The sequence below is a fragment of the Budorcas taxicolor genome, chromosome 7, assembly GCF_023091745.1.
Source record: "Budorcas taxicolor isolate Tak-1 chromosome 7, Takin1.1, whole genome shotgun sequence".
Taxonomy (NCBI): Eukaryota; Metazoa; Chordata; class Mammalia; order Artiodactyla; family Bovidae; genus Budorcas; species Budorcas taxicolor.
Window position 1 is genome coordinate 95,017,545 of NC_068916.1, and position 15,177 is coordinate 95,032,721.

The following is a 15,177-nucleotide window of genomic DNA, read 5'->3' on the forward strand; positions in this document are numbered from 1 at the left end:
GAGAGGCAAATGCCAAGCACACAAGCATACAAGGATATTGAGTGGGATTGTTCTCAGTATCTTGTGATTTCAGCTAAAGGCCCCAAGCAATAGACCCTGTGAGCCCTCATAAACTAAGAAAAGCAATGCGCACCTGTCACATGCCCCTCCAGGGCCAGACTGGTCCTTCAGGTCTCACCCTGACAGCTGCAACCAGCCTGGACACTCAGAATGCAGAATACAGGGAAAGGGCCCCGGATTACGGTAAAGGATAGTTCTCAGAATCAAAAGCACTGTGGCTTTATCTGTACTGTCTCTGTATTCAGACTGGGGATATGGTAAGGAGTGCCCAGCCTGAATGCTTCTACAAGGGGGTGCAATTATGACTCCAGAGAGATTTAATGTGCTGAAATTATGAATGTATATGAATACTAAATGTTTAAGCAAAATGACAGAATAAAAGTACATATCATTCCTATTTCTCCCAGAGAAGATCAATGAGAAATCTTGAGGTGCTGAGTTAAAGATTCCCCCGTTCATGACGTAAATCATGTAGGAGGGCTCTCCAACCATCTGGGCCTGAAAGAAGCAAGGTTGATGTCCGTCACACTTCCAATTCTTGGTATCTGTCTGCATGTTGAAAGGAAATGGAAAACATTCAGTGAGCAGATGGCAGTCTGCATCAGGGCCTACTAAGTACACCTGTGTGTCGCAGGCCACAGTTACAATGGAAACAGCTGTTGACCTGGGCCAGTGTGTGTTAGTTTTCCATTAGCTCACCTTGTTCGCCAGGCCATTTGTAGCTCAGAGCTAAGTAAATGGAGTCATATTGCCATGACTGGATTATTTCCATAGGTCGTTATGTAGAAAAACTGATAAAGCATGATTGCTTCAGAGGGGGTGCAAAAACCTGCTCAGAGATTCTGGCAGAGTTTCCAGGAAGGTCATCATTAACAAGGCTATTCGGTAAACTCCCCACCACCTGCAGGTACTTTACTGATCCCATGGCAGCTGGTGGGGGAGGGGAAGTCCGTTTGGATTGCTGTCAAATGTCAATGAAGTATGGGCCAGAAGCTTAGCATATCCAAGTTTATGTTATTTTTCAATGGTGCACTTCCTCCTCTCTCTCCCTTCCTTTTCCCTTCCTTCTTTCAGGAATATTCTGGCCAGTCATGTGGGAATGAAGTGTTTTATAAGGTGAATGGACTCTCAAGGGGTGAAACAGCACTTTTCTTTACTTATCTTACAATAGGAATCTCTGTGTCTCTTTTACCTGTTGAAATATACTTTCCAGGAAGGAAGGAACCATTCTGAGTATCGGATCCTCATTGCCTGCCGTAGTGTCTAACATATAGTAGGTGCTCAATAATACCCACTGGCCGGAAGTATGGATGAACTGTGTACGTACACTGGGAGGAATTTTGGTCATGAGCCTAGATGGCCAATCTATGGAAGTCTTTAAATAGCACACTAGACATATAGCCATGGGCTGAAAATGGAATAAAAAATAAAGACAAGCAGGAAAAACCCCTAAACACAACAGGATTTGTAACCAACATGGAGGTAAATGGCACTTGATAATCTAATACTTAGGAAGTAATTTGTTATTTGGCTGCCTTTGTTATCACTGATAGAAATTCCCTAGCTCACTTTCTGGTTTTCCTTCTAATAAATTGACTTTGATTAAGATTCTTTTCTTGAAATTAACATTTATTAATTACAGATACTCTGCCAGGATGCTTCATCTTTGTTTTGTCCTGTAAATTACAGGAAGCAGAATCTATCACTATTTTTGAGATAAAGGAATTGAGGCTCTGAGAGTTTAAGTAATTCTTCCCACACGTCATAAATAGAATCGCTAAGATTTGAACCCAGGCTTGCTTGACTGCTATATCTCACTGTCTATTAAACATCAAAAGACCCCTTTAGTGCTCCCTAGGCATACCTCATCCCCTTGAATTTTATCTAGGATAGAATTTCCTGACAGCTTTATTCTTCAGTCTTGCATTTATTTCTTTGACCCATGAATTTGATGACCCTGAAGATGCACCCATGACCTTTAGAATTTGACCTGACTTGGGGTAGAGTTGGCTGTTCTAGCCAGTGAGCACTGTGGTAGCTGCCTTCAGAAGCCATGAGAAACTAACACTTAGGGAAGATTAACTCCACTTGCTCAAAGACACACCAGGAAGCGTGGCATTGGTCACAAATGTGGATATCATGGACTTGGGTAGAAGATGAACCAGTCAAATGCCAAGGTGAAGGGTGAACCGGGAGGTCCTATTTCCAGATTTAAATGTTGCCCTTGTCTCTACAAAAGCAACACACCCTGCTGGGGCTTCCTTCACTCCATCCTGGCTGAAGTCTGCCATCTCTCTGCCTTTCCTGGGGCTGTTCTTGGGAACCACTTTCTCATTTCCTCTCTCTTTTGTGGTCTTTCTTCCTTGCTTCATGGATGCCCGCCCCAGGCCCCATCAGTGCACACTAAAGAGAGCACCTTCGTTGCCTTAGAAGATTGGCTCCTAGATGTCTTTTCATCAGTTTATACTGTAGCCCAAAGAAACAGAGCTTCACTGACTTCCTGACAGCCTATCTCTGCCCAGCATTTGGAACAGGCACGGAGCCACACCACCATTTCTGAAAGGCAGGGTTGCTTTCTGGTCCTCACATCACTGACACCTTGCTTTCAGCCTGTCCCTCTCTTTGTTCTTCCTGATTGGGCTCCCAAGCTGAACTGCAGCAGTTCTTTTCTCAGGGGCTTTGGAATTTCTTTAGTGCAGAAGTTGTTTACAAATTAGGACCTGCAGCCCCTCTGTTTTGAGTTGGTCCTCCATTTTCTTTGCTTTCTTTCTATGAGAGAATCTGTAGCACCTGCTTGAATGCAGGCAGGCCTATCTTTCCACTGTGATACTTGCTCTTGATTTGACAGGCAGGCCTGTCTTAAGGCAGAGCTGAACACTCTGACAGCTGATAATGTTAGATGCCTTTTAAAATTTTGTTCCTTAAAGAGCGTTGGATGACAGTGATGATGACCTATGGAAAACAATTAAGGCTTCAGGATCATTTCTACCTGTGAGCTGGGAATGAGATGGCAGGGATCACCAAGGGACTCTGCATAATGAGTAATAGCTTCTCTGGGTAAGGTAGCTTCTGTAACAGTGAGGTTTTTTTTTTTTCCTGCTAAAATAGATAAATGGATCTGAATTCTCAGATGCTGGTAGATCAACTTAATCTTCTCTATTTTGCCAAAATATTCTACAGAGACTGTAGCCACTTCCCTCTCACCCCGCCCCCAGGAACACCAAGTTTTCCTCTCTTATTAAGGTGTAGGGCTTTCAGAAAATTGCTTATTATCCCAGAAGAATTTATAGCCCTGTAGAAGCTTCCCTAGGGAATAAAAGCAGCTACTGCTTTGAAGACTTGTGAATAGCTTCACATCTCAGAGTGGAACTGTAGTGTTCAAAGGCACAGCGTGAGCAGTTTTGTCATTGGTGAGGCTGGTTTTTCTGGATATGGAGCATGTGATTTCCTACTGGTAGAACCTGAGTTGTTGGAGCAATGGAAAGTCTTGTCATTCTTTGAGTCACTGGCAGAAGCACCTTGCCAAATTATTGACCTATTTGAGTGGCAGGAAGAAACCTGATTGAGATTTCTCAGTCTACCAGGATTCCAAAAGTCTTTGGGCTTCCCTGGTGGCTCAGACAGTAAAGAATCTGCCTGCAATGCAGGAGACCAGGGTTTGATCCCTGGGTTGGGAAGATCCCCTGGGGTGGGGGCATGGCAACCCACTCCAGTGTTCTTGCGTGGAGAATCCCATGGACAGAGGATAGCCTTGTGTGCTATCTTAAACTGGTTGTTTTTGCTGAAAAAAGTTGACATTTTGCCTATTACGAATGTGGGCAGTAGGACTTGCAGTTGTTCATTTAGCATTTGAAGTTGATATAAAACATGCGTAAAAACATTAAGATTGGGCACCTTGTGTAGAGAACCTCTTTTGCACCACTGAAAATTGGATAATTGCTGGCTATTTAGATATACTTGGTGGAGAACAGATGTTTCCATGGCACTGAAGCAATGTCTGCCTGAACCATATGTTTTCCAATACAAATACAAGGTTTTTGTTTTTCTTTAATTCAGAATGTTCTCATTCTTTATTGGAGTTTTGCTATTATGACAAATTAAAAGACAGCAGGAAATGTTCAGGACCGCGTAACACAGATCCATTTCCAGAAAACAGGTCAGTCCTTTAGAAAAGGACATTCCAGAAAAAATCTGTTCTATGCCCATAGTAAGTTTCAGAATAGATTAAACACTTTGGACATAGAGAAGGTATAGTAGAAAGCATTGTGGACTGTAATAATTTGATTTCCATTCTCCAGGCTCAGGTTGAGGGAGGTGGGAATGCTAGACAATGAGAATACCATCCCGAGTCGTCTTTGTGGCTCAGCGTATTATCAACTCCAATCTGAATAATTATGTGTCTGTGGGTACAGTGGGCACCTATGGCTGTTTAACGTGTTTTGAAAATACTCTTGTTTGTCTTGATCATGTCCCCATTTGTTGTTGTTGTTGTTGTTGTTGTTCTGCCTGTTGAGATGTGATGCAGAAGTCTGCACCAGAATCCCTTGCTGCTTCAGGTACAAAAGGAGCTCATAACCTAGGTTTCCTCATGTGGACACACCTGCACCAGAGACAGCTGAGGAAGGGACAGGGCTGGGATGTGTTCCCACATGGACTCGTCTCCTGGCAAGCGTGGTGGCAGGCGGGTTCTTGCTCATCTGACGCCTGGGCCCGGGTATGCTCAGTGCTGGGCACTGGGGGTGGCAGCAGTGGTCTCTTCATTAGGATGCTTCCCCGTGGGTGGATGGGTATTGTTCTCGGGCACTTGATGACTCACTGATTCTCCCTGTACGTCTAATTCTCTGCTCTCCTTGAGATTCTGGACACAAAACACAGTAACAGAGAAGTCGTTTCACTTCAGCAGAAATAGCTTAGAAGTGCTTCGGAAAGGAAGAGTCAAAATGTCCATAGAATAGGGAGGTGGGAGGGAGGTTCAGGATGGGGAACACATGTACACCCGTGGCGGATTCATGTCAATGTATGCCAAAACCAATACGATATTGTAAAGTTATTAGCCTCCAATTAAAAGAAATAAATTTATATTAAAAAAAGATGGTGAGAAAAATAAAAAACCTGGGCAGATGGATTTCATCTGCCTTCAAATTTGAAGGTTCTTTTCTTAATTAGGTATGAGATTTTCTCCTTTAACTTTTCCCATAGCTGTACAAAGAAAGGCACTACAAAAAAAGATCTTGAGTATTTTCAAGGGCTTGTAAAATAGTATGAAGGAAATAAAAATTCTCTAAATTCGTCACTTGGGATAATTTATCATTAGCTTTTTTTTTTATGCTGCAGGTTTATTGAGATATAGCTGACTTACAACGTTGTATAAGTTTAAAGTGAATAGCTGATGGTCTGATACATGTTATCTTAACATATCCATCACTTCATAGGTATCTTTTGTGTGTGTGTGTGTATGTACAGTGAGAACTTTTAAGATCTACTACCTCAGCAAGTTTCACATATAAAAATACAGTATTGCTAACTGTAGTTGCCATGTTGGATATTAGATCCTCAGAACTTATTCATCTTGTAATTGGAAATTTGTACTATTTGATCACTTTTATCCATTCCCTGCTGCCCGCCCCTGCCTCTACCTTATTTCAGTTAACATAGTGCTCTCAAAGTTCATTCATATTGTCACAGATGGCAGACTTTCCTTTTTTATGGGTGAATAATATTCTATCTTTCATCTATATTATCTATCTCACCTTTTTGCTATTCATCTGTCAGTGGACACTCAGCTAACTTCTTGGTTATTAAAATAATCCTGCAGTGAATGTGAGGATACAGATATCTTTTTGAGATAGTGTTTTCATTTCCTTCAGATATATACCCAGAAGTAGAAATACTAGATTATATTATAGTTCTGTTCTTAATTTTTTTAGGGACCTCCATACTGTTTTCCATTGTGCCTATACCAATTTACATTTGCAGTAACAATGCACAAGTATTTCCTTTTCTCCACATCCTCAACAGCACTTGTTATTGTTTGTCTTTCTGATAATAACCACTGCCATTTTAATAGGAATGAGGTGATACTTAACAATGGCATTGATTTACAATTCCCTGTGATTAGTGATGCTGAGCACCTTATCATGGACCTGTTGGCCATTTGTATATCTTTGGAAAAATGTCTGTTCAGTTTCTTTGTCTATTTCTTAACTGGATTATTTGGTTTTTGTTTGTTTTTGCTATTGAGTTGTGTGAGTTTCTTATGTATATTGGATATGAACCTCTTATCAGGTATAGGATTTGTAAATATTTTTTCCCATCCCATAGTTTGCCTTTTCCTTTGGTTGATCATTTCTTTTCCTATGCAGAAGCTTTTTAGTTTGACATAGTCTCACTGGACATTTTTTTTTTTTAACTTTTGTTGCTTATGTTTTTGGTGTCATATCCAAAAATTTATTGCCAAGACCAATAGTAAGAAGAGTTTTTCCCCTGTGTTTTCTTGGGAATTTTTTAGCTTCAAATCTTACATTTTAAGTCTTTAGTCCATTTTGTTTTAATGTTTGTGAGTGGTATATGATAGGAGTCCAGTTTCTTTCTGTTGCATGTGAACATTCCTTTTCCAACATCATTTTTTGAAGAGGCAGTCTTTTCTGCATGGAGTATTCTTGGTCCTCTTGTCAAATATTAGCTGACTGTATATGTGTGGGTTTATTTCTGAGCTCCCAATTCTGTTCTGTTGGCCTATGTAAATGTTTTGATGCCAGTATCATACTGTTTTGTTTATTAGAGCTTTGCATATAGTTTGAAATCAGAAAGTATGATACTGCCAGTTTTGTAGCACAGTTTGAACTCAGGAAGTGTGATACTGCTAGAATTTCAGTAAAATACTAGCAAGCCAAATTCAACAGTGCATTAAAATGAGCATACACTATGATCAAGTGGAATTCATTCCTGAGCATGCAAGGCTGGTTAAACCTATGCAAGTCAATAAATATATTAAGCATCACATTAATAGATGGAAAATCAAAGATCAAAATTAAATGATCATCTCAATTGATGCAGAAAAAGCATTTGATAAAGTCAACATCCTTTCATGATAAAAGCTCTCAACAAATTTGGTGTAGAGGGCAATGTACTTCAACATCATGAAGACTGTATATGACAAGTCTACATCTAACATGATACTTAGTGGTGAAAGGTTGAAAGCTTTTCCTCTAAGGTTGGGTTCGCACCAATTTGTCATAGTGCTGGAAGGCCTAGAGGTCTTTTTAAAGTATAGTCCACTGACCTTTGGAGGCTCCCAAACCCTGGAAACCCTATAAGGGTGTCTGCAAAGACAAAACTATTTTCGTAATAGTCCTGACATCATTTGTCTTTTTCCCTTTAACATTTGCACTAATGGTGCAAAAGCAATGAATAATAATTGCTCATTATTGCTAAATAATTCAGCTTATTTAGGCTGCATTCATCTGGACAGCCCTGCTTCAAACTGTGAATTGACTGGATTTGGTTCCAGGAATCTGCTCCATATACATTTGTTTTAGAAACAGGCTGAAGGGGCTATAGCTCCCAGGAGCATACTCTTCTCATAGCACTGACACACTGAAAAGCAAGAGCCAAGCCAAACTGTGGGAACAGATTTAAGACCTTGATTGTATCATGTCCACTGATAGACCAAAGCAGATCAAACTTAGCACCCATAGGCCATGAAAGTACACTGTCCACTGGGGCAGAGAGAGTAGCATGAATACTAATGATCAGCAGTGGCACCAGCTACATCACTAGTCGTTATATTCTTCACCATCATGAACTCTTGGGTAAGAAAACCCCCTAAATCCCATGACACTCAAGACTACCTTCGGTGGAGCACTTTGCTGTGTACCTCATAATCATGGTTGTCTTGAGGAAGAGCATTTGTGAAGTTTGAGTTGCACGTTGAATGAGCTGTTTGGGTTTTTTTTTTTTTTTTCCCATGACATATCATCTTTACTTAAAAAAGAGTGACTGGAAGACGAGCTAGTTATTCTGAATTGGTTATTTGCAGAAATTTATTGGTAATGAATAAACTGAGCCTGCTACTTCATGGCAAACCCCACTGGCAGTATTTGTGGCAAATGATACAATTTTAGCTTTCTGGTGAAATTAAAATTTTGAAAAATTTGTATCTACCATCATGAGCTTGACAACTTCTTAATACTTAAAGACTTTTATGAGTTTGTAATCATAATAGCAAATGTGCTTTTAAGAAATATTATATGATAAAAATGTGTCAACAGTTGAAATGTGTATATGACTCATTTAATCAATATTTTCCAAATAACAGTGCATGGTCTTAGGAAATTATGTGTGGGTGAAAATTCTATTTAAAGTTTAAGATAGACCAATGGATTTTAGCCTTAGAGAGTGCAAAAAGTTGGATACAGTTTCAGAGTCTACTTGCTTTTACTCTTTAAGAAGCTGCTGGTTGGGCTTTGAAGCAGCATCAAAGAAGAATATCCATAAGTATACTTCTTCCTTTCTTCCATTTTCATGTATATTTCTGTGAGACTACATTTTCTTTATATTCTTCAACCAAAACATAATTTTGTAGCAGGCAGAATGCTGAAGTAAGTAACAGAATCCAACCTTCTATTAAGACAGTAAAGAGATTTGCAGAAGTATAAAACAATGGCATTCTCACTAACTTTTTGTTTTGGAAATAGTTATTTTTTTTAAAAAATATGTCATTTATGTTAGTATACAATGACTTTATTATTGTAATTCTGGAATTAACAGCTTAAACATTTTTTAATTTAAAAAAGTTTCAGTGGATATCACCCACATTAACAAAAGCTCTTTGAGGTCCTTAGTAATATTGAGTGTAAAATAGATTTGGTTCCAAAAAATTTTTTAATTGCTACCTTAATAAATCATTCTTGGGGAATTTTGCATTTCAGTTTTATGAGGCTATACCAAGCAAGTTATATAGTCAGCAGTAGATTAGGATGACCTCCCAATTGGATATGAAACAGAGAATAACAATCAGTATCAGTCACATAAATAATTAAGTCCAAAAGAAAAACAAAGCTTTAAAAAGCCTGACACTTTGTTCACACGCCCTAAAGACCGATGACCTTGGTTACTGACACAAGATGGTAAATACAGCTCTTGGTCTCCTAGGGAAGCTCTTTGCTTTGCCACGTCACATACATGCTCTTTTGATCTCAGATACTGGTCTTCTGTCTGCTTTCTTTGTGTTTAATACCTCCAACATATGGCTTGTTTCTCTGACTACCTTTTATAATGTCATTTCACTGAGAGCTTTGAGACTAGTATGAGGAATAATCAGAAGACTACAGTTTTAAGTAGGTTTCCTTATCAAAAATACATAGCATTATATGACATTCTTAGGATTCAGGGCCTCTACTGATGGCATATAATACAGAGTTGAATAAAACTATTCAGTTCGACATAGTCAAGTGTATTATTACCTGATTTAGAGCATAAAAACAGAAGAGGGAAAGCAGCTGGGTGAAAATAGCCAGAGAAAGAAAAGAAAGATGTTTTCCTGCTGCTTTTCTGATGTCAGCACTTCTTTTTCTGAGCTTTGAATGTATCTCTTCATTTCCTGTCTCCCTGGGACTCTGGCTTCTCAGCTAGAGTTTGATAGAACTTGAAGCGTGCCATCGGTACAGTGAAGTCACCTGTGCGCAAATGTGTCCTCGCCGCTTATGAGCTATGTGACCTTGATCAAGCGACTTCGCCTGTCCATGCTCTAGTTCCCTTTCTCTATGATGGAGATAATAATTGAGTCTACATCACTGAATGAAGATTAAGTGACACAATCCATGTGCCACGCTCAGCATCTTACCTGCTGCCAGTGAGTCCTCCATGGATTCAGTCATGACTCTTGTTTCCTCATCGGTGCTTTTATCTCAACTGTACTTTAAATGAGTAGGAAAAACAAAAGAACTATATTAGATACTTCAACAAATGCATGTTAAATTAATATATACCAGGCATTGTGCTAGAGTTAGGAGATACAAGATGAATGAAAACAGTGTCCAGAAGGGCAGACGCCTTGTCCAGGTAGCATGTTATTTTATTCCTAGCCTCTATCCAGCTGTCTGACATAGAGTAGATATTTTAAAAATGGGTGCCAAAATCAAATAATCAGCCTATGAAGTAACTATAATTACTCTTATGATTTTGCAGGTAAACTAAAAGGTGGGAAGATTCATGTATTCTGTGTCACCTAGCTAGTAAGTGACAATCAGAACTGAAACCGTCTCAGCTTGACTCAGCTTGGAGTTGGTATGCTGTGTCTCTAGAAAGGCAATGCTAATACTGGCTATCATGATGCTTGAGAGGTATGCATTGGGATCCTTAATTTCTAGTTTCTAAAGAGTGTCATCACCCTGCAGGTAATCCAGCTGTTCCAAAAAACATATCCTAAGTATTTACTGAGTATTCACCTTTGTGAATAGGACACTGTACTAATGTTTGCGGACCTATCAGTTGACATGAAAGATGTTAGTAAAACTTATACCCCATCCAGGGGGACAGCTGCTAATTAATTAATTATGTGATTTGCCTTTGTGATGAATGCTGTGTGCAACTGTTTATCAAAAGTTCTAACTTAATCTGCTCGAGTGGCCAGAAAGTCTATCCCAGTGAAGGGATTTTCAAATTGAGCTCTGAAGGGCAAATAGAAAATAATTAACTAGACAATAAATTGAGAACCTTTCTGGCAGAATAGTAGGAACCCAACACGGACTCAGGACATTGCAGTAAAAGGAAGAAGGCCAGTGTGCTACACCCAGGGGCTGAGGAAGGCAGTAAGACGCATGAAGCTGTAGAGACAGGATACGGCCAGGTTATCCAGAACTTCAGAACCAAGTTAAGCATTTTGGTCTTCCCCTAACTTCAGCAGGATTTATAGAAAAGTGTGCTGTGACAAGATACACAGTTTAGAAAAATCACAGTGTGAAAGGACTCACAGGTGAACTCTGTTGAAAGATGGCAGTGTAGAGCAGGATAATAGACTGGAGGTGGAGAAAAGTGGGTAGATTTGAAAGATATACCTGTGGGATAGACTTTATAGACTCAGTAACATAGATCAGGTAGATGAGAAGGAGGCCGATCCTATTTTGTGGGTCCGGAAGCTTATGCAACTGGGAAGCTCCTCCAGAAATTGATTTTCTGTAAAAAGGGAGGTCCAGAGACCTTGCATGCAGAACTCAATGAGGTCGAGATGATTAAGGGAAGGGGCTTCCTTTCCTGCAGCTCATTTTATTGAGGGACAACCCTTTCCCCAGAATCTTTTGCAGCATTTCTCTCAAGCGTAGGAGGTTGGATAGAAAAATAGATGATCCATTTCAATTTCAAGACTCTCTGACTGTGGCGGGTAGAAAACAATTTAGGCAGGCGCATTATCTGTGAGACAAGAAGGCAATCCACACCCATGCTCTGGTAGCAAAATACAATTATTTAACAAGATACTTTTGAAAGAATAATTTATGCTTGGACAACAGAGATAAACTGAGCGGTATTCAACAAACTGGGACAACGACCACTCTGTCTATTATGGACAGGAGTGGCTGGGTGGGTACCCTCTTTTCTCTTCCTTCTCAGTTGTCGCCCCTCATGGAGATGAGTTCCAGCTCTTCCTGGGATCACTGTGGGTGGACTCTGACTCATCCCCTCGTTGGTAACGGTTGGCACCTGTTTTCTGTCAGCTAATGTGTGCTGCAGCATTTTGTACTGAGGCAAGGAGGAGGCACGAGCTGTACACGCTCAGAAATAATCAGGCATGTGCTGGTTGTAAGCCTTACTTGTGATAGAACCCAGAATCATGCTGGGAAAGTATTAACTGGAGATGGTTTGCTGGAGGATCACGTCTCCCCACATGAGGTGAGAGAACACTAATCCTGGAAGATGGTCCAGGAAACAGGGATTATGTCTGGAGAAATGAACATCCCTCTTGAAGAGTGAGGATGCAAAGCATTGTTTTGAGAGGACTTCTGAGAACTCCTATACAGTAAAGGAATACAAAAACTCACTTGCTCATTCACTTTTTCACTGCTGTGCGTGACCAGGGAGTCCCTTTTTAAGACACCTACCCCCACACACACGCCCACCACAGATTAAGAATACACTTTGTGGGATAAAAAGATACATTAGCATCAAGGCAGGATGGAGGAGTCTGGTGGGCCACAGTCCATGAGGTTGCTAAGAGTCGGACATGACTGAGCGACTTCACCTTCACTTTTCACTTTCATGCATTGGAGAAGAAAATGGCAACCCACTCCAATGTTTTTGCCTGGAGAATCCCAGGGACAGGGGAGCCTGGTGGGCTGCCGCCTATGGGGTCACACAGAGTCGGACACGACTGAAGTGACTTAGTAGCAGCAGGAAGGGCAAGGAATGCGGAGAAAAATAAAATGGCCCACCATAGTAGAAAACGCCTAGAGTTTATGCCCAGACCAGCGACATCCTGGTTTTCCATCTGTTTTGGTAGCCCTTGGGCTGGACTACACATAAATTCATGTGGAGCTGATTCTTGATCCAAAGGATGCTAGTGGGTTTGACTCTTAGTCCTTTAAGAAAAGGGCTTTGGTTCATTTCAAAATAGGTCAAAGTGATTATTGAGAAGGACAACTGCCTCTCTCATTTTTCAGTACATTGAGATTTGAAATTTTGAGTAAAGAAGCAGCATAAAACTATCTAGCTGTTCCTGGAAGTGTAAGATTGTCTATTAAGGTATCAGTTTGAAAAATTTGGAGCTACAACTGAAAAGTCAAAGAGGATGACATGGTGAAGAGTTAGGGTCAGACAGACCAGTTTTAAAATTCTGCTTGGCTCTGTGATCTTGGACCAGTGACCTCACCTCTCTGAATCTCATCTTCAGTATCTGTGAAAACATTTCCCTTGCAGCATAATGCAAGGATTAGAAATAATACATCCATTCTCATGAATTATCTCATCACTGACAAAATATAGAACCCATATGCTTAATATGCAATAAATGTTCACTTAATAAAAAGCTATTTCTAGTCATTCTAATAGCAGAAAAGAACTGATAGTATAAGACACATTGTATTCATTTGATTCCCATGCTATAAATGTTTTCTAAAATGTACGTCCTCTTTTTGTCTTGCTAATGTAAGGCAATAGCCTGAAATTTCTGCCAAGTTAAAAATCTCATTTCTACTGCTTGTTATCTGTGTGACCTTGAACAAATCACAGCAGCTCTCTCTGCCTCAATTCTCTAATCTAAAAATAGGGACATATATTATTTATCTCCTATTTCTTTTGCAATTCCTGGGTGCCTTCAGCTGAGCAATGCACTGTGCTGCTGATACAATTAAGGACTCGTTATTTTTAACATCAACATTTCTCAATATTTTATAAAATGCTTGCATTTGAAAATTCCCAACTCATTGCACACACAAAAAATGATTGGCCATGAGACAAACTTAGCTCACTATTTCCTTTTTTCTTCGACTCCTTTCTCTTCAGTTGTCACCTCTAGCTTTCCTTGGCTTTGAGTAGCTCTTCTTTGATACTTCCTTCTCATTGTGGTCTAGTCTTCACTGACTACAATTAAACAGTCTCCAGTGTGACCCTAGGAGAAATTTCCCGTTGGAATGACAATTCTCAAGGCACCATCACTTTGACCAGCAATAATTTATGGTATTTCCATCTTGTTTATCAATTCTAATTTTTTTTTCTTAAATTTGTAGATAAGAACTACAAATTCACATCTATTTGACTCTCTTTTCACAGCACCACGATAATAATATGAGCAGTAGTTTCACTAATAATAAAAACTAACATTTATTGAAAATGTATTAGGCATAGGAACCATACTAAATAATTTACCTGCATTATCTTATTTAATCTTATGAGTGGTAGACTTCATTGTCATAAATGAAGAAGCAGAACCCAGAAAGGTGAAGTAACCTTCTCAAGGGCACACAGCTAGAATACGGTAGAGTCAGAATTCACATTCACTTGCGGCTGATGGAAGAACCTACACCTTTAGCCACTTTGTGTTGCTGTTGCCTTTTCAGACTGTTTTTTTTTTTTTTTTTGCCCTTGAATAATAATGATGCAAGAAGTAAGTGTCAAGGATATAAGGCAGAACCAGACATAGAGGCTACTCTCCTCACATCAAAACGTCATCTAGAATTATAAGTCATCTGTTGCTGGGGCTGCAAGAGACAGAGAGAGGTAGAGATAACAGTAGAAGGGAACAGTCACAACAGCCTTGGAGGAACAGATCTGAGGTTGTTTCCCCCTACCTTCTCCTATGAACAAGAACCCTTTTTGAGCCTGTGGGCCCTTCCCCAGGTAGGCAAATGTTCAACGAAGATCCCTACAACATAGGCTTCTATGGAGGCGGAGGGTATGTGGCTGTGGATGAGAGTGAAAGTGCTTTGTGGAGTTTCAGGCAAACTGTTTGGAATACAGTGGAGGCCGGTTTTAGACACCAGGAAGTGATTTTTGCCTCCTTTGCACAAGCCCTGGGAATGGTGGACACATAATGGCCATAGTGACCTTTTTGTCACGCACTGATGATAAGAGTGTGTGTGTTAGTCACTCAGTGGTGTCTGACTCTTTGTGACCCCATGGACTGTAGCCCGCCAGGCTCCTCTGTCCACGGGATTTCCCAGGCAGGAATACTGGAGTGGATTGCCATTTCCTGCTCCAGGGGATCTTCCTGATCCAGGGATCAAACTCAGGTCTCCTGCATTGAGGACAGGTTCTTTACCACTGGCGCCCCTAGGGAAGCCAAGAATAATGCTCACTTAGGAGAAGGCGATGGTGACCCACTCCAGTACTCTTGCCTGGAAAATCCCATGGACGGAGGAGCCTGGTAAGGCTGCAGTCCATGGGGTCCCAAAGAGTCAGACATGACTGAGCGACTTCACTTTCACTTTTCACTTTCCTGCATTGGAAAAGGAAATGGCAACCCACTCCAGTGTTCTTGCCTGGAGAATCCCAGGGACGGCAGAACCTGGTGGGCTGCCGTCTATGGGGTCGCACAAAGTCAGACACGACTGAAGTGACTTAGCAGCAGCAGCAGCAATATACAAGCAATACAAATTATACAAATGTACAAATTGCAGGCTAAAACCG